The sequence below is a fragment of the Perna viridis genome, chromosome 9 (assembly GCF_037379345.1).
Source record: "Perna viridis isolate PV_CMFRI_1.1 ecotype Kerala chromosome 9, ASM3737934v1, whole genome shotgun sequence".
In the NCBI taxonomy this organism is placed as follows: domain Eukaryota; kingdom Metazoa; phylum Mollusca; class Bivalvia; order Mytilida; family Mytilidae; genus Perna; species Perna viridis.
This window is the reverse complement of record NC_142453.1, coordinates 2,560,071-2,579,957: the sequence shown is the minus strand read 5'-3', so window position 1 is coordinate 2,579,957 and position 19,887 is coordinate 2,560,071. Positions and strand designations below refer to the sequence as shown.

General features: G+C 32.8%; 1 pseudogene across 1 annotated transcript; it reads left to right on the top strand.

Moving 5' to 3' along the window:
- Positions 1-901: 901 nt before the first annotated feature.
- Positions 902-19,412, top strand: LOC148606103 (mutS protein homolog 4-like; annotated as a pseudogene). Its single transcript, XR_015915338.1, has 17 exons — positions 902-991; positions 1,107-1,152; positions 2,607-2,673; positions 3,737-3,858; positions 6,489-6,632; positions 7,525-7,795; positions 8,345-8,468; positions 9,598-9,651; positions 10,788-11,001; positions 11,544-11,622; positions 15,355-15,522; positions 15,974-16,046; positions 16,469-16,533; positions 16,948-17,038; positions 17,379-17,480; positions 18,478-18,566; positions 19,127-19,412. The product of XR_015915338.1 is annotated as a mutS protein homolog 4-like (transcript).
- Positions 19,413-19,887: the final 475 nt, after the last annotated feature.

Sequence of the window (19,887 nt, the reverse complement as noted above, 5' to 3'; positions counted from 1 at the left end):
TTCTTTTAATATCTCAGTACACAGTGCATCAGTCTTTTTGTTGTCTTTCCAATCACTTCCTCGTCTGTTTTATTTCATGATAACCAGTTATGGAAGTGGGATTACTTTGCTGTAGTGTTCTTTTCAAGTGTGTTAAATCTGAATGTCAGGGGTCAGATCAGGACATGAAGTTTCACTTGTGTGCCTACGTAGCTCCGCAGCATTTTGTTAAGACCTTAAACTTTTTTATGTATGTCAATGTTAAACATTTTGATATATACTTCTATTGAAGGGGTTGCATACAGACGATTTTTATCTCTATGTCATATTGCTTAATTATATGTATACTGCCCACTTCAAGCAACCCAGAGTATTTTAGATTTTTTTTAATTGCAAGCAGTTGTATATCTTTTGGAAATCTCCCCACCCCCCCCCTCCAAAAAAACATTGAATCATCAGCGTCATTCTTCTGTACAGTAATCCATATTAAAATCATATTCAATGCTTGTTTCATGTGTTTTTTTTTTCTGTTTTACAATTGAATTCATTTTTTTTCATTTCGCCGTTTGAACTCTTGTTTCTATGGTGTATTTAATACTTCTACAGTGTTCTAGGATTTTTCAGAAGTTGAGGTTTCCTTGGGAAAAATCCATATAAAATCAACTTTTCCACGGTCAGTGACACTTTTCCTAACAAAACAAATCCTTACAGCATATGCAGCTTTCAACTTGCCACGGGAAATGTAATTAAGTACCTAACTTTCCTTGACCCAAATTTTACTTAACCCGGGTAACAGGGAAATAGGAATCCTAGAATGCTGCATTTAACTGTTTATATCCACTTTTCTTTTGTTTGTTTATTTTTGTGGACTGAGTAAGATCGTGTCAAAAACTCTTTAATTACTTTATAATCATAGATAATAATGACCAAGCTGTTTACCCTCATAAATGATGAGTTTGTTAACACCAGTCTCTCCACTCTCTACAGAGGAAGTACTTCAATGAAGGTAGAGGTATGTGGTACAGTCTCTCCATTGTACTAAAGAAGTACTTCAGTGAAGGTAGTGATAGATGGTACAGTCTCTTAACTGTATAGGGAATTACTTCAGTAAAGCTAGAGGTTGGTAGTACAGTCTATCCATTGTACAGTGGAAGTACTTCAATGAAGGTAGAGGTATGTAGTACAGTCTCTCCATTGCACTTAAGAAGTACTTCAGTGCAGGTAGTGATAGATGGTAGAGTCTCTTAACTGTATAGGGAAGTACTTCAGTAAAGCTAGAGGTTGGTAGTACAGTCTCTCCATTGTACAGTGGAAGTACTTCAATGAAGATAGATGTAGGTGGTACAGTCTGTCCAATGTACAGATGAAGCTTTCCAATGAAGCTAGGGGTAGTTATTATAGTCTCTTCAATGTACAGATGAAACTTTTCAATGAAGCTAGAGGTAGGTGATATTTCCTCCACTGTGGAGAGGAAGTATTTCAAAGAAGCTAGAGGTTACTCCACTGTACAAAAGAAGTACCTAAATGAAAGTAGAAGTAGGTAGTACAGTCTCTCCACTGTACAGAAGTACCTTAATAAAGGTAGAGGTAGGTAATTACTCCATTGTACAGTGGAAGTACCTCAATGAAGCTAGGGGTAGGTAGTGCAATCTCTCCGTTAATTGTACTGAGCAAGTACTTCAAATAAGCTAGAGGTAAGTGTTGCAGTCTCTCCACTGTTAAGAAGAAGTACCTTAATGAAGCTAGAGGTATGTGGTACAGTCTCTCCATTGTACTAAGGAAGTATTTCAGTGAAGGTAGAGGTATGTAGTACAGTCTCGCCATTGTACAGAAGAAGTACCTCAATGAAGCTAGTGGTAAGTAGTACAGTCTCTCCACTGTACAGGAGAAATACCTCAATGAAGGTAATTGTAGGTGGTACAGTCTCTTCACTGTACTGAGGAAGTGCATCAATGAAGGTAGGGGTAGGTCGTGCAGTCACTCCACTGTACAGAGGAAGAAGTAACTCAATGAAGGCAGAGATAGGTAGTACAGTCTCTCCATTAATTGTACTGAGGAAGTACTTCAAATAAGCTAGCGGTAAGTGTTGCAGTCACTCCTCTGTACAGAAGTAGTAAGTCAATGAAGCCAGGGGTAAGTAGTACAATTTCTCCACTGTGCAGAAGCAGCACTGGTAGGGACCAGAAAACAAAAGATAAACTATATTACGTATTCAAGATGCAGCATAATTCAACAATTTGTGTCAATTATGTCCACTTTTTATGACAACTAGCAGTTGTTGCTTTGTCAAGATTGATGACTTTCGTCCTGCTTGACTGAAAGATGTTATCGCTATAAAAGCAACATGCTACATGTAGGTTATCAGACTCTAGGCTTTATACCTTTCCACACAAAGGAGCAAGGTTTTATGTAATCCCCTCCGAAAAGTGATGTGTGTGTACATTTTGTATGTCTGTCTGCATAATCCCTTGACAGTTTCCAGTTACTCAAGTATCAGTACTCAGGTTTCCATGTAATATAAAAAAAGTCATCTATAGTTTTAAAATTTGAGTGATAGTATACCATTAGATTTGCTATTTTTGTATCCTAAGAATATCCTTACATTGATGAGAGAGGGTTTTTTTCAGGTCTACAGTTTGTAAAGCAGTTGAGTGTTCCTGAATTCAACACAGTCGAGGTGGAAGTTTCATCTAAGTAAGTATTCAGGCCTCCTTCTTTCAAAAGATGTATCCACTGGACAAAGTTATCCAACTGATAACTCTAGTATGATTAGTATTTAAATTTCCTGAATTTGTAAGTTTGACAACTCAAACAAAAATACAAATGAATAAAAACTTTCCTCTTCTTTGAGAACCAAATTTTGTGGTTTAAAAAACCAACAAAAATCATGAAATTTGGTACCCCATTAACAACAATACTTTCAATGTAACTTTAGGTAAATATCTGAGGGGGATATATTGCAGTCACCTTGTCCTTCTGTTACACTTCTCTTGTAACAGATTTTTCAGCTTCTGTTGGAGGGAATGCTTAGATATTATTCAGTGTATTATTTTTGAATGATGACTTGTACTGTGTCTACCTTTGTCATGTCCCTCTCTCTCCTACTTTCTGTTTACTGATCCACCATGTGTCTCCCTTATCCAGGTTTTGTGGGGGCATTCTTAGCATGGTGTAGCATGCAACATTTTGTTTTAAAAGATTTGTGATTGCTGAAAAAGGCAATGGTAAAAAAATATAAATATCTTAACGTGAAGCATAATCTGGTTTGTATCATACATTTGCAGATGAAGTTTAATGAGTTATACATTGTCAATAGTAATCATATATCTTACAACTCCTCCTAAACTGCTTAACTGATTTTTTTTATGAAGATTGGGTATTACATATAGATGTGCATATGGGAAAATCCTTGTTATCAGATACTTTCCTTGGGAATACTGTAAATTTAAAATGCATTACCTGTATTAATAAATGTGTGTTTTTTTGGACAAACACAATTTTGTTTGGTGATTATGAGAATATGTTTTGTAACAGTTATGTTTGAAGAGAAATAAATGTGGTTATTCATTGTAATTTTGAGTCGCTCACATGTTTTACAACAACAAAACATCACAATAATTTCTAAACTGACAGTAGTTTAACTTGAATTGGAAAGGTAGAGATCTTTCTGTTAGTGTCCACTCACTGTTTTTGTCTGTTGTGTTATGTCATACTTTATCAAAACATCTATACAAGCATCGTTTTTTTTTTTTTTCAGATACTATTTTCTGGCAGCAGCTGCAGCTCTGGTGAAGTATGTAGAGTTTGTTCAGAACATTGTCTTTGCTCCTAGGTCTATGAGGATTGCATTCAAAGGGAGTGAAAATACTACAATGATTGGTTACATTATATTCTGATAGAATTACTGTGAAGGTATTAAATTTCGCGGTTGCTAATTTTCATGGATTCTGTCAAGTGAACATGTTCGTCGGTATCAGTTTTGTGGGGTTTCAAAAAATGATTAGCTTTATATAATGTTAAAAATAAATCTCACGTAAACTATTTTTCGCAGTTTTCTCTCAACAGCGAAAATTAGTACTTTTACAGTATTTTGAAACTGGTTAGAATTAGACCTAACTATTGTCCCTTTCAGTTCTTGTATTTTAGTGAAAGTTTTGTAAAAATCAGGCAAAATGTTGAAACTCAGAAACCCACTGATCTGACAATACAATTCGATTCAAGGATCCTTTCTCTATTTGAAAATACCATTATTTGATCTCTGCATCACCGGATTTGCTTAGAAAATTTTCAATAGAATATTGACAATAATGGTATTTTTGACATTTACCTGCCTTTGAAATGTTAATTTTCAGTGCATTGCAAAGCTAAGTTGACCAACATAATATGGAAAATCTTGTCTCCTTTCGTCTCCTTTCCTTGATTCTGATGATACAAATAGTCAAATTAAACTTTCAAATTTTTAACATTCCATGTTTCACCTTCAGTCTGATTCTTACAAATACTGACACTAGACATTTAACTACTCATTCTATTCCCTATTCAGATGATCTTTCTGATCAAATTTTCATCATATAAAACATTTTTTGAAGGAAAAACCTGAGATCATCTGAACCAAGTAGCATGGAGTAGGACAAGTTCCCATATTTGACGACTGAATGGAACAATTATGTCGAGTTTTAGTTAGATTGAATTCACCAAAAGATATTGGACAAAATTATTGTACTACTTTCTTGCTGTCAAAGGCATATTCCTTCTTTAAAAAAAACAATGAAATGTAAACTTATGTACTGAAGCTTGTTAAACTCTTGAAGTAAAATGGTGTGGCAGCTGTTTAAAATGTAAACATATACTAAAGTAGGATGCAGTTATATACCTAGATTTCTTGTGTTGCATGCTTTATTTTCTCAGTTGATTCTTTTCTCAAAGCATTAAGTACCATTTTTGGGCTTGATTTTTAGTCTGCTTTGGATATTTGATTATTCAAATCCAGATTTTACACTTTCTTTTTTTACTGTATGTTTACATTGGATTTTATTAATTTCTGATTTTTTGTTGGCTTAAGTAAAATCATGGGTGCATTTAATTTATCAATCATTCAACAAATTTGATGTTTAAATTCAACAATGATTGAAGAGTTTACAGTTATACTTTTAATTCACACAGATCTAACATCAAAAAGGAAATTATTAGGATATTTCATGTGTTTCTCTTATTTTACTATTATTTTATTTTACAGTGAACATCAATAGATGTCTATTTACATAGACATAGGGACAGTGTAAACATCAAACGATGTCTACTTACAAAGAGATAGGGACACATTGAAAATCAATAGATGTCTACTTACATAGAAATGGGGACAGTGTGAACATCAGTAGATGTCTACTTACATAGAAATAGGGACGCAGTGAACATCAATAGATGTCTATGTACATAGAAATCGGGACACAGTGAACATCAATAGTTGTCTATTTACATAGAAATAGGGACCCATTGAACATCAACAGTTGTCTACTTACATAGAAATGGGGACAGTGTAAACATCAATAGATGTCTAATAACATAATAATAGGGACACAGTGAACATCAATAGATGTCTACTTACATAGAAATAGGGACACAGTGAACATCAATAAATGTCTACTTACATAGAAATATGGACACAGTAAACATCAATAGATGTCTAGTTACATATAAATGAGGACACAGCGAACATCAATAGATGTCTACTTGCATAGTAATAGGGACACAGTGAACATCAATAGATGTCTACTTACATAGAAATAGGGACACATTGAACATCAATAGATGTCTACTTACATAATAATAGGGACACAGTAAATATCAATAGATGTTTACTGACATAGAAATGGGGACACAGTGAACATCAATAGATGTCTATTTACATAGAAATGGGGATACAGTGAACATCAATAGATGATTACTTACATAGAAATGGGGACAGAGTAAACATCAATAGATGTCTATTTTCATAGAATTAGGGACACAGTGAACATCAACAGATGTCTACTTACATAGAAATAGGGACAGAGTGAACATCAATAGATGTCTATTTACATAGAAATAGGGACAGTGTGAACCTCAGTAGATATCAACATGAATAGAAATAGGGACACAATGAACATCAATAGATGTCAACTTACATAGAAATAAGGACAGTGTGAACATCAATAGTTGTCTACTTACATAGAAATAGGGACACAGTGAAAATCAATAGATATTTACTTAAGTTTCGGCATGGACCATTTTAATAACTTGAAGATGTGTTTCATCGACTCATGAAACACCACACTATGCAGACATTTCAAATCCGGATTTTACCGTTACAATTTTTTTTTCTGTATATTTATTTCCGATTTTCCAATTTCTGCTTTGCTTGTTGATCTCATAAAATCATCCCTGATTATAGAATTATATTAGCATATTTATATTATGTACACAATAAATGTAATTTTTCATAAATAATTGATGATTTCACTTTTCCACAGATGCAGTAACAGTGAGAAATCTTGAGTTATGACAGAATGCAAGGGATCCTAAGAGTGAACATACACTGTATGGTACAATGAATCATACAAAGACAGCTGGGGGAAACAGACTGCTCAGAGCTAATATTCTACAGCCTCCATCTGGTTAGAATGTATAAGATTTACTTTAAATTAGGAAATCACTGCCTGCATTAATTAGTGCAATTTTGTCAGTTAATAATAAGATGTTGATTTAGTGTTTTTGTTCTAGCATCAGTAGACTTAAAAGATCTTTAATGTGTTTTTTTTTTATTTTTGCAATTACAAGCTGGTCACATACATTTACATGCATTTCTGTTCAATAATAAAAACATGCATAGATTTCTTAATTTACAGTCCTTAATTCTTGTTCATTATCTAAATAGTCTTTACCAACACTATAGAAGTGACTAAATAGTCGTTATCATCACTATTGAAGTGACTAAATTGTCTTTACCAACACTACTGAAGTGACTAAATTGTCTTTACCAACAGTATAGAAGTGACTAAATAGTCTTTACCAACACTACAGAATTGACTATATAGTCTTTACCACACTACGGAATTGACTATATAGTCTTTACCAACAGTATAGAAGTGAATACCAGTCCCAGACAACAGGTCTAATTGATGATATACTCAGTGAACTACATGTACCATGTGTTTTAAAAGTGTTTTTTTTCTGTTCCTTTTCTGGATCGTGACAAAATACAAGTTTGTCAAAATGATTAGCATATGCTCTCAAAAAATACTTCTTAGTAGAGACTACTTGTTCCTCAATAGATCAAAGTGTTTATATTGGAATAGGTACTAATAAAAAAGTTTTTTTTTTCAGTTTTATTGGCTAGGATCTGATGGACATATTGTGGTATACTGTGAATGTCTGGATGTCTCTTCAAATATCATACATGTATACTTAAACAAAGTATTTTAAAAATGCTGACAGTTTTGAATACAGTGTTCATCTGATTAATTTTCATTGTTTCCAAATATTATGATAATTAGTTATCTTTTTCAGATTTAGAAATAATCAATATGAGACAGGATGTCGTAGCAGTACTAACATTAAAGGATGAAATTTTCTATAATCTCCAGACCATTGTGGGACGATTCCTGGACATTGATCATCTCCTGTCCTTGTTTGCCCAGATACCTAAACAGGACACTGTTAAGACAGCAGAAAACAACATAGCCAATGTTATCTACCTAAAACACACTTTAGAGTTGATAGAACCATTGAAGAGGCCCTGAAGGACATTGCGAATCCTCTGCTGAAAGCGTATTATAAGGTTTATAATTTTATTTATTTGCAACTTGTTCTTTGGTTTTGTTTCGAGCTTTTGTCTGTAATATTAATAATTTTAAACAACAGTACTATGCCAATTTATCCATGGCTAGTGAACAAGACAAAGTCTCAAAAAAACCACGATAACTATGAAGTGGTTTGAAACTTTATGTCTGGAATACACAACTTTGATAATTGCAATATATGAGGGCTTGCCGTGGAATATGTTTGCACTAATGATTTCACAAAGTGTATTCTATATAAATAGACCAGGCTCCAATTTTACAATTTTCAGTGATGCATTACACAGTGCTGTATAATCTCTTGAAAAATTTTATGGCTTTTAAAAACCTGCTTATTTATTATGTTTTATTTATATTCAAATATACATTGTGTTCTATAGCAATCCAAGGGAGACAACACTTGTTTTATTGATCATGTTATATGGGGATATGGTACAAGATCCAAAATATCTCCGTAGAATTTGATCGTAGGTTTTGAATATATATGGGATAAAAGACTTAAGTCATTGTCTGTATCTTTCTGTTTATAGCTGGTAGAAGACCCAAGGTATGAAATTATTATGACCAAAATAATCAGTGTGATACATGAGGATACACGTTATCAGAAAGGTGCATTACACATGAGAACTCAGAAATGTTTTGCTGTAAAGGTAGGTCTTGTTCCATAGATTGTGATGATGAACTTCAAATGTCATGCATATACATGTACATACTGTTAAAGACTAAAGACATGATTTTCATCAACCTTAGAACTGAGTTCCACTTTTTGAAACCCTGATTTTACTAGTACATTAAGCATTTTACCAGTACATATAGCATTCTGTGAAGTCTACGTTTCACTTCAGTTTATACTAATTGTCACTTTTTTGTTTGCTTCTTAATATAATTCTATAACTGGATAATATTCTATTTTTATTGTGTATAAATATGGGACTTAGTTACTATAAAAAAAAACAATAGAAAGATTAAATGTCCCAGACCTGGCGAAATCATTTTTCAACCACTCAGACATTTGGTTCGGCAACCTAACAAAATCTGCTGGACCAAACAATTATCTGCCAGACCGATTCAGACGCCATCTTTTCAACCGGAAGTTCCGGATGAGGTATGTCTAATTAAAAGACGTACCGGACATCTGGTCTGGAAATCATGCAAATTTTACCGGACCGGCAGCTAAAAGTACCGGTCATGTCCGACAGTCCAACGAATTTCGCTGTGACTGTAATGTCCTTCCCTCTGTCCCCTCTGATTAGTTCAATACATGTTCATTTTGATTTGTACTGTTATTAAAATGATTTTAAAACATACAGAGTTCTACAAATTATTTTTATTTCAAACTTTTAGCCAAACATAAGTTTACATATTTCTTGTTGATATTTTGTTATCAATATAAAGCACTTTATGAATGATCATGATGATGAAAGTGCAAGAAGAGACTGCAATCCAATTGCAGTGATTTAGAATTACTTTTTGAGAGAAACTTTAACTTTGTGTCTTAAATTAAAACATGTTATTTTAAGTTTTGTATTGTTGACCTGCTTACTGTTCATTCAGCAACTATATTGCTATTAGGCTGTTTCTTTAGAACATAAAAGGTACCATTGGGAAATGACTCTAAAAACCAGTTTTACATTATGTCTGTATAATTCATTCAATTTGTGAAGATTTTTGACAATGATGTATCTATGTATAAATCAAAACAGTACTTCATCCCATAGCTTATATAAATTTTATGGAACACTTCTTATGAATTTCGACATGATTATTATTTTTATCCCTGTAGGTTTATTAGATGTTGCGAGGATGACCTATACTGAAGTTGTGGATGATGTTTCTGGTAAGATTAAATTTTTAACACTGTTCTAGCTGGAATTTATTATGTAACCGAATGTGCTTAAAGATTAGACTAATGATTAGTATTACTTTGTACAGAAGAGAAAAGACAGATAGAAGAATAGTTAACTTTGATTTTGATACTGACAAAATCATGTGGAATACCTTGACGAGGGTATGAACGCTAGTTTAGATTTTCTACCTGATATTGTCAATATCAAAATTAAGTAAATTTTATTCTGTTTATCAGTAATCCAATCAGGGTCCATTACATTTTTATAGTTATTGTTCAGACATCATTTCCTTCCATTTTTAGCGGATTTCAGCTATTTCAAATCCTGATTTCAATGTTATGATTCTGTTTTTTACTGTATATTTATTTCCAATTTTGCCAATTTCCACTTTGTTGACCTCATAAAATCATCTCTGATTGTTGATGTAGTTTTTGGACCACTGTTGTTCCTAATGTTTTGATGGATATTTTAAAAATATTGTCCTATGCAAGAGGTAGATATTTATCTGTCAACAAGACTAATGGGTAAAAATACAGATTACCGATAAACAAGGATTATGTTATCCACTAAAATCACTAGAAAATCATGTGTTCTTATATTGAACCATTAAATCAATAGAACATCATGTGTCCTTATATTGAGCCATTAAATCACTAGAACATCATGTGTCCTTATATTGAGCCATTAAATCACTAGAACATCATGTGTCCTTATATTGAACCATTAAATCACTAGAACATCATGTGTCCTTATATTGAGCCATTAAATCACTAGAACATCATGTGTTCTTATATTGAGCCATTAAATCACTAGAACATCAATGTGTTCTTATATTGAGCCATTTACTGCAAAGGAGCATCTATTTGTATCAAGTGGTTTAAAGGCTCAGTCTTCTCAACTTCATTTATAGACAGAAATATGTCAATGCAAATCTGAATGAATACAGACACCAGCAAATGGTCTCTCAGAATCCTGTGTATATACACAAGGTGTCATGAATTTATATTAAGGGTTTGTTCAATTGATTAAATGTGTTTGACCATAAATGCATGATGTATCTGTCATAGGCCATTAATTTCAATCAGATATTAATCTTAATTGGTATAAACTTTGTTTATAATTATAGATTTGGTAAAACAACTAGGAGAAGAATACAACCTGCCATGTAAAACAAGTTACAATACAACTAGAGGATTTTATATACAGCTGTATAGTGAAGACAAGGAGGATAGTCTACCTGGTGTCTTCATAAAGGTTACTAAACACAAGAATACCCTCACTTTTACCTGCCCATACTTAGTAATATACCAGGTACCTGAAGTTTTACCTGCCCAAATTTAGTAAGTAATTTACCAGGTACCTGAAGTTTTACCTGTCCAGATGTAGTAATATTCTGGGTACCTGCATTTTTACCTGTCCAGATTTAGTAAGTTATATTCTTGGTCAATGTCACTGCAGTCTTTAAAACTTATGTACTTCTTACAAATCTGACTTATTAGATCAGTTACCCTGGATTTTAATGTTAACAAAGCATGGACACTTCTTATTACAAATCTGTGAAGACTGTATCTGATTAACATTAAAAGGTGGAGATTAGCATCGGATGTGGAAGAAAGGTACCGTAAGAATTTGGTCAATTTAGTTCCTTATTTAGTAATGTCCATTGTTGAATAAAACAATTATTTGGCTTCACTTAAACCTTTGCTAGAAAGAAATGGAACATCATTATTTTCTCTCTCATATCACTACTGTTTACCTTTTACTTGCACTTTCCGAAATTACCAAGTTTACTAATTTCAGATCAAATTGAATGGTAAGAAATAATGTATAGACTTATAGTTTTGGTTTCTTATTTCACTTTGTTAAATATCTTGTTGTTTAGTTGTTGTTTATTTCTTGATTGTTTTATTTGTGAACAATTATTTTCCAATAAAGACTGTACATGCTGTAGAGATAATCCAGTATTCTAGTATTTCATATTCCTGTTACTCAGGGCAGGTATAATATTGTTGCTGGATAGTTATTTTATTCCATTTTCCTCTTCGCTAGTAATTACCAAAAGAATTTTTGCAGTTTGTTGCAAATAAGAATTTGTTTGTTAATAGGTATTTTCTTTATTATGGCAGACCAATCAAAGTGTCATTTATGAAGTAAATGTAAGAACTAAAGACTTCTGTATTTGATTGGATGATGACCTAATTACCAACTTTTCTGTTTCAGACAGAATTAGACAATCATTACATGAGATTTACCTGATGACCAACATTTTAAGTTTATTTCATCTTTTTTTGAAATTTTATTGTATGTCCTTCTATTGATGGTAAAATTAGTTGACGAGAACGTTAATGAATATGGTACTAACTTGAGCAATTTAAATAGAGATTTATGATATGTGATATTAGGCTGTCTATATACCTGGTATATGTTTACTGAAGCTGTATTTTTACTTGAGAAAAAACAGCTCATTTCATTTATACCATATTTAAGTTGTCTATCGATATTGAAATAATCTTTACTTGATAGTATTCATGGTATTAGTTTGATAGTGTTTGATAAAAAAGGTGAATTGTTTTACCAACCAGTTTGTTGATACTGTTTTATCACACTAGTGAAGAGTTTACTAAATAACATCGTAGACCAGACAGGCTGCATGTACAGGATTAGAGAAACTTATTTTTACTGAACGATTTTATTTTGATCAATTATACATCGAGTGAGTTGTATATTGGAACCACCTTCTCTGTATGTCATTCTATCTATCCATCTGTCCAAATTTGGTAGTAATTTCTAGGCCCCCAATGGATGGATTGATGTAATATTTTGGTCTATAGCTTCATATAGATTGGGCATACGTAGTAAGCCATTTTTGGTTCTGTCAAATATCAACATACAGTATGAGTAGGGTTGTACCCATCACACCAACATGTGCAACTTCATGTTACGTATTCAATTGAGGTGTTTGTTTAACTATGTTAATTATATTTCATCAGAGTAGTAAAAGAGTTACTTGACAACATCAGAGACCAGATAGGTTGTCTTTACGATCTGACAGAGGCTGTATCTTTACTTGACATACTATTGTCTTTTTCCAGTAGCTGTACTCTCTCCAACTATGGTTAGTTTAATCTTCAGTTTTATAAATTCTTCAATGGCAAATTGGAGACAACCCGTTAGCAAATAAAAAATGGGATTCAACTGAATATTTGCTAGGTCTGCACCAATGTAAAATTAAAGTTTGCTAACTAGTTGAAATATTTCATATCTATTGTTTTTATTTTTATACAGTGATCTTGTTTTTCTTCTTCCAAGTTTAATCTGAAACTCAGCAGAAACTGCTGAATTAACTCTGATGAAACTTTTAAACTTCCTTATCAGATAATGCTGCTGTACACCTTTTATTTTTCATTTCTTTCTGAATGACTTTTAGGTTTCATGATGAAAAGCATAGGCTATGTTATTTATTGACCAATGAGGGAGCAATCTTCCAATCTGCAACTTAAAAGAGTAATCAAGGGAACCAAGGTTATAGCGGTAATCGACAGAATGTAATACAGGGACAAAGGCCAGACATGGAAAACAGACACACACAACAAAGAACATAAAGTAACTAAAATCGTATACACAAAACAACAAAAGCAAATGAGCAACTCGGACTCCACTAAAAACTGGGAGCATGGGCCAGGTGCACCAGTAGTGTAAGCATCCTCTGCTTTTCTAGAAACACCCGCCGAGTTCCTCATAAAAAAGTCAAGTCCGGGGTAGACAAACGAGGAAAAGAAAACTATGACCCGTTGAATAAATCAGTTTTCATGGTGCAGATGGATACATCATAACGATCCACGAGTTCATGATGACGACCATAAAACTTCTGTAGTGATGACTTCAATCACATAACCCTGTTCAAGAAGCCTATTTGTTAGAGTTCTAGCGCGATACAAAAAGTCTGCATAGTTTCGGCAAGCTCTGGCATTAACTTAGAACAAAAAATATTACTATGAACGAATTTAATTGCATTCTACAGGAAAAATTGTTCTTCCATAATTTCTTCTTTATTTCTGAATTACTCATTGTTAACTCTGAAGATTACATTTCAATGTATCATTTGTATTATAATAAAAAGGTTGTAGTGCAATCCTACATGGGCCTGATTTTTATGATATATCAACTATTGAGCAGCATGTGAAACTTCCATGAATATTAACTATTTTTCCTGTGCATGAAGAATTATATTCGGATTGTAAGCATTCATGTGCAAGAATTAATGCTAGTTTATTTTCTATGTCAAAGAAGACTCCTATCAAGTGTAATACAGAACAAAGATTACTGATTTTTTTTCTCCATTTCAGTATGCCTCTGATGATAGTAATTTTATCGTAATCACTGGTCCCAATGTGGTTAGTATTTTATAAATTCCATGCTACACATACTTCATCAATATTGGTAGTTCTGGGAGAAATACCCACAAGACTATGAACTCTTATATGATATAGGCTTGGCAAAACAATAGAACCTTTTCCAATATCTGTGGAGCCATAATTTTGTTTGGTGGGAATTGAGTTAGCACTATATATTGAAGGAATGTCATTGTTCTGTTACTGTGAATTTTATTACTTTTGTTGTCCGGGCCTTGCAGAGTGTTTTAGGTGTGTTTACACTTATTGAAGACCTTTTGATGATCTCTGTAAGTATTTACTATTTTTATAGGAGTTATAAGATGATGCATCTGTTGTGTTTCACCATATTTATTCCTTTTTTATGACTTCAGCGATGTTATAAAAATTCTTTGATTGGATGCTGACTTCAAACAGGAGGAAATTACACATACTTTTTCAATTGCCACCAACAATAGTGATTTAGCCGTGAAAGAGTGTATTTTCAGAAAGTGAGTGAAGTTTATGGTTCTTTTACAGAGAAAAGCTTACATTGAATGACCTACTTATGGTTTAACCAGAACCCTTTATTATCTGCCTATTATGTTTTTACACTTTCAACACATTATAATTTCAGCTTTTGTTCAAATGCTTGAAATGTTAACACGCTCGGCCTTTGTAGATAATGTGAGCATACAAACATTGTATCATACATTTGGACACCATTTCCCTACAAGTACACACACAGTATACTGTCATTACCTGTTCATACTCGCATTGATATTAATAATGTCACCAATCAAACCTACGTGTATACATGGCGTGTAATACTTAAGTACTTCTCCGTCTAAGAATCAGGCAATTGTGTATAAGGTGTGGCACATGAAAAAAATACACGGAGATTGTATTGCATTATCCAAGTATTTATACCTCATAACCTCAAGAAATATCTGTCAAAGTGTTTGTAAAGTTTGCCTTTTAAAGATATTGATAGGTCAGATTTAGTTGAAATGCACTATGGAAAAATAGGGGGAAAATTTTCTGGTCTAAACTGGACACAGTACTGTGAAACCTGCCTAAACTAGACACATAACACTGTGAAACACAGTAAAAGATCCTTTTTAATGTATCTTGAACCTTGATTAACAAATACCTGTCCAGAACAAATTGATTCTGAAGTCCAAAGGAAGTTCAGTTTAGCCAGGTTTACTTAAAATCTTCACTAGCATGTTGCTGTAACTAGTTCTAAGAAACAAATAAATCAGAGAAAGAGAAAATCTCTTATATCTAATACACTTTCTAAATCATCCTTTCTTTCACCAGAGTGGTAAGAGTACATACCTGCGACAGATAGCCATGCTGCAGATTATGGCTCAGATTGGTTCCTATGTTCCAGCAGAATACGCCTCATTTAGGATTACCAATCAATTCTTCTCTAGAATAGGCAGTGATGACGATATGGAAACTTACTCATCTACATTTATGGTTGAGGTATGGTATTTCAAATTCACCCTAGTACGCTACACTGTTATGTAAAAATGATACATGTATATATGTAAAAAAAGAAATGATGAGATCAATACTTATAATATTCATTCGTTCTTGTGTTCATATTTAACACATACATGTAGTTTGTGGCCACTTTATGTTTTTGAAATAAATTCCATGCCTTTTTGATGAAGTACACTATATATGGTAAACATTTGTTCAATATCTTTCAAACGTCTCATTTTGATGAGATTAAATTTACCTTATTTATCTGTCTCGTTTTCTTTCAAGACAAATGGTGTTCAGTTAGTTGTAAACAAATAAGAACTTGAAGCAAATCATTGATTTTATTAGGATTTTTGCTTTAAGTATTATCTGACACTGTCAAGGGGAGATAATTCAAATTGAGATTTTGTTTAAGTTTTAAAATCATTGTTTGCTTTTCTAATTTTAGATGAAAGAAATGAATTGCATCATATAAAATGCCAACAGCAACTCATTAATCATAATTGATGAACTTGATAGAGGTGATTTACTCACATATGTTTGAAAATGAAATGTACTTGATTTCTAAATTTCTTAACTTTGGGGAAAACACTTTTAGTTATGAAGTATGGATGTGGACTATGAATGTATTATTGGCTCATATATGTACGATTTTGCACAAAACTAATCAAGTTAACATTTAGTGATCACTAAGCCAATAAAAATAGGAGATTTATACAAACTGTATAAAATATGAAGTATTGTTAAGACTTCAAATCAAGAAATCAAAGCAGTCCTCATTAAAAGGTTTGTCCATTCTGCATTTTGTTTAGAAAAAAAAACGTTAACTTTGTAGAATTATCTGATTTGGACCCCCTCTTTATAGAGCTGTTCAACTCTGAACCCTAAAGTTGTGATACAAAGTGAATTCTTGTTTAAATGTTAACCCAATTTTCTCTCACAGGAACCAGTGCAGAGGTGGGAGTTGGTATCTGTCATTCTGTCTGTGAATTTCTTCTTGGAATTAAGGTTTGTTATACCTCATTAAAAATTATCGAATTTTTTTTTAACATTGAATATTTTCTTTAGTAAAATGTATACTGTAACTACTTATTTTCGTGTGATACTTATATCCGGGATGATTTTTTTCCGACGTTAAGCAGAATTCTGCTATTTGAAATCTGGATTGTACTGTTTCTGTTTATTTATTTCCCATTTTACCAATTTGATGTGCTTGTAGTTAATCATTTACTAGGGTTAGTTATAAAGGCAAATTATTAACTGGTAGCATCCACCCATATATGTCCACCATATTTGATTAGGCTTACAGGGTTATATGACAGATTTAACACCACCCTCCTGCTTACTTGTACTATTAGCAATACTATAAATAAAAGTTCTATGTCTAAGTAGTCTCTTTACAGCATATGGTCTTTTTTTCAGGCCTTTACATTTTCTGTAACTCACATCATCGAGCTGACAAGTCTGGACAGTTTATACCCTAATGTGAAAAGTAAATAAATATGTGCAAACAGTCCTATTAATGTTCATTTATGTAATGTATAATCAGTTTCTTTATGTCTGTTTTAACAAGGGACTCCGACCTTTTTGAAATAATTTTTAGGTGTGTTTAAAGGGGAGGGCTGCACTAGTAGCCGTTTTCACACAAAATAAATGGTAAAAGTCAAAAGTTATAACAACACAATACTTAATCTTATATGACATCATAATTTATGACTAATTTACTATTGCGATATTTTGTGAAAAGGATCACTGATTTTTACTTTTTACATGAATACAGTGATACAAATTGGCAGTTTACACCTCCATTACAAAATCAGTAGTATGAACTCTGGTTTGATCTCCGCTTACAGTTACTGCTTCCAGAAACAGAGTGTAATGAACAGAGTGGAATTGTGAAAAGATCATCTATACACATGTACTGGCTAAAGGAAAAACTATGGAGAAACATTACGGTAAACATCTCACTATGCATTTTTGATACATTTTCATATGTGCTTTAGGTTACAGACCACCAATTCAACCAATGAGCATTTGGAACGTACGCAAAAATAGTCCTACGCAGAAATTACCCCTGTTCCTCATAGTGCTGTGAAAAAAGTTCTCATCTTATTTTAAAAATTTAAACAGTTTCTGAAAGGAAAAACATTTCTGTACATTTTATAGGTGCATTTTGCTTCTTGTGATGTGAAGCCTAATCTCCATAATGATTTTTAAATATACCCCTATCTTGTGAAAACACTGGGATTTCCCATGCTATTTATAGACCCTTCACTTCCGGTGACCAGTACTGCACTGCAAGTCTGCTAACCCCACATGCCATTCTGAGGATTGTGAGCTGACATATGTAGAATCATGCTGATATATAGTCATCTGCAGGTTAAAGTTAAGGTAAAGTCCAGAGAAGCCATTGAATATTGTGAAATTAGCATAGAAGCCTATGGGAAGTGGAATTAGTGGTTTTTACCTTTTAGGTTCATGATAAACTTGTGGTTCAAATGGAATGTTTAAAAAAATATATACATCTGCATGATCAGAACTGATTTGTTTACTGTGTCATATTTGTCCTCATTATCTACCCAATATGTGACACTTTGCAGGCAACATGGTGAATGTTTCTAGGAAAGCAGAATGCTTACCCAACCAGTGCACCTGGTCAATGCTCCCACATTTTTTGTGGAGTCTGGTTTGCTGAATTTACTTTTGTTTTGTTTTTTTATGTTGTTTGTTGTTTGTGTCTTTTGTTTGTCTTTGCTTTATCCTAGGATTACCTATTGTTCAAATCCTGGTATCGAATTCACGAAAAGTCGTAAGTGTGAAATTGATCCTAAATTATGACTGTTTTAGGCTATTTCATTACTTACGATCAACTTTACTCTAATGATTTTTTTTTTTTTTTTTTTTTTGTGAATTGGACGCCTGGTTGACTTGATTTCCTGACTGTTTCCACAGGCTTACAGCTAACAGAGATATTCACCATGCCTAAAGCTGTAATTGATAAATCTAAGAAAGTAGCAAAGAAAATAGTGTAAGAGAAACAGGTAAAATAATAATTTCTATTTACACTTCTCAAACTGCTTTTCTTTTTATTTCTATGGTTGAAACCTATACACGTTTTTTTTTTTTTTTTTTTTTTTGTTTTTTTTTTTTTTTTTTTTTTTTTTTAATGTTATAACTTGTTTATAATATTCTGTGAGGTCACTAAATGAATTAGAAACAGGTGTCATGTGCCGCATCTCTTTTAATTTAGGGGTGGGCTTCTCGATACCCTATTTCCAAGTCTTCACCATTTGTTATGTTTACCCCATCTGCAGGTCATTACCATATGCATTGATTAGAATAAAAATGATGGTTTATATTTCTGAACTTTATATAGAAAACCCAACTTGTGGATCAGAATAGAATAGAAAAAGTCTGGATTGAGAGTTCCAAGCATGAAAAATGCCAAAATTTCTGATACTGGTCAACATCTATCCAAAATAAGGTCTATTAATTAAATTTCTACCCTATGATGTTCAAACATTTTAGGCACACCTATGAGTACATATTAAAAATTAATAAGGGCTTTTCAAAATTGTAAATTATCTTTTGTATTTTGTAGTCAAATCAGGAAGTGGAAGGAGAACTTAATCAACAGAGAGCAGTATTTAAGTTAGCCACACGCCTGATACAGGTTGCTAGGAATTCAAGGCTGGATGAAAATGGACTGAAACTTTACTTTAAATCACTAAAGAAGCAGTATGAAGACACAATAGGACACTGACAGTGATGTTTAGATCAAACAGTGTGATATTAGTTTATTATTCCAGACCATATTGATGTACAAGTTTTTCCATTGTTCTATCTGCCTGTTATTTTCTGTCTTAGACTTCTGCCATGAATCAGAATTTTATTGACATTTTCCAATGACAACATTCTATCTATTTTCTGCTATGTTGCTGATAAACAGATTGATACTTGTTCCGTAGGCCTCAACAGAATATCATATTTCATACTATTGGGGCCACTTTGATGATTTCTGTCCCAAATTCAAAACTATCATTATTCTGTATTTTTGTTGATAACAATTATGGTAAAGTACCTGAACCCATCCATGCAACATTTTTTAGTATCCATCAGCGATCAGTCACATGACTCCTGATAAGTACATTACAGTAAATGTATTTTATGGGTAAGTTTGTTTCCTTTCTGGTTTTACACAGATATTAACAATGTATTTGTTTTTAAACAAAATTTTAGCATATTTTATTTTTATATTAAGTTTTCCTTCAAGAAAATGCACCCCCCCCAAACAATATATCCTCTTGGAAGCAACAAATGAGTTAAACACTGTTTAAAAAAGCTTAAAAATTGATGAAGCTT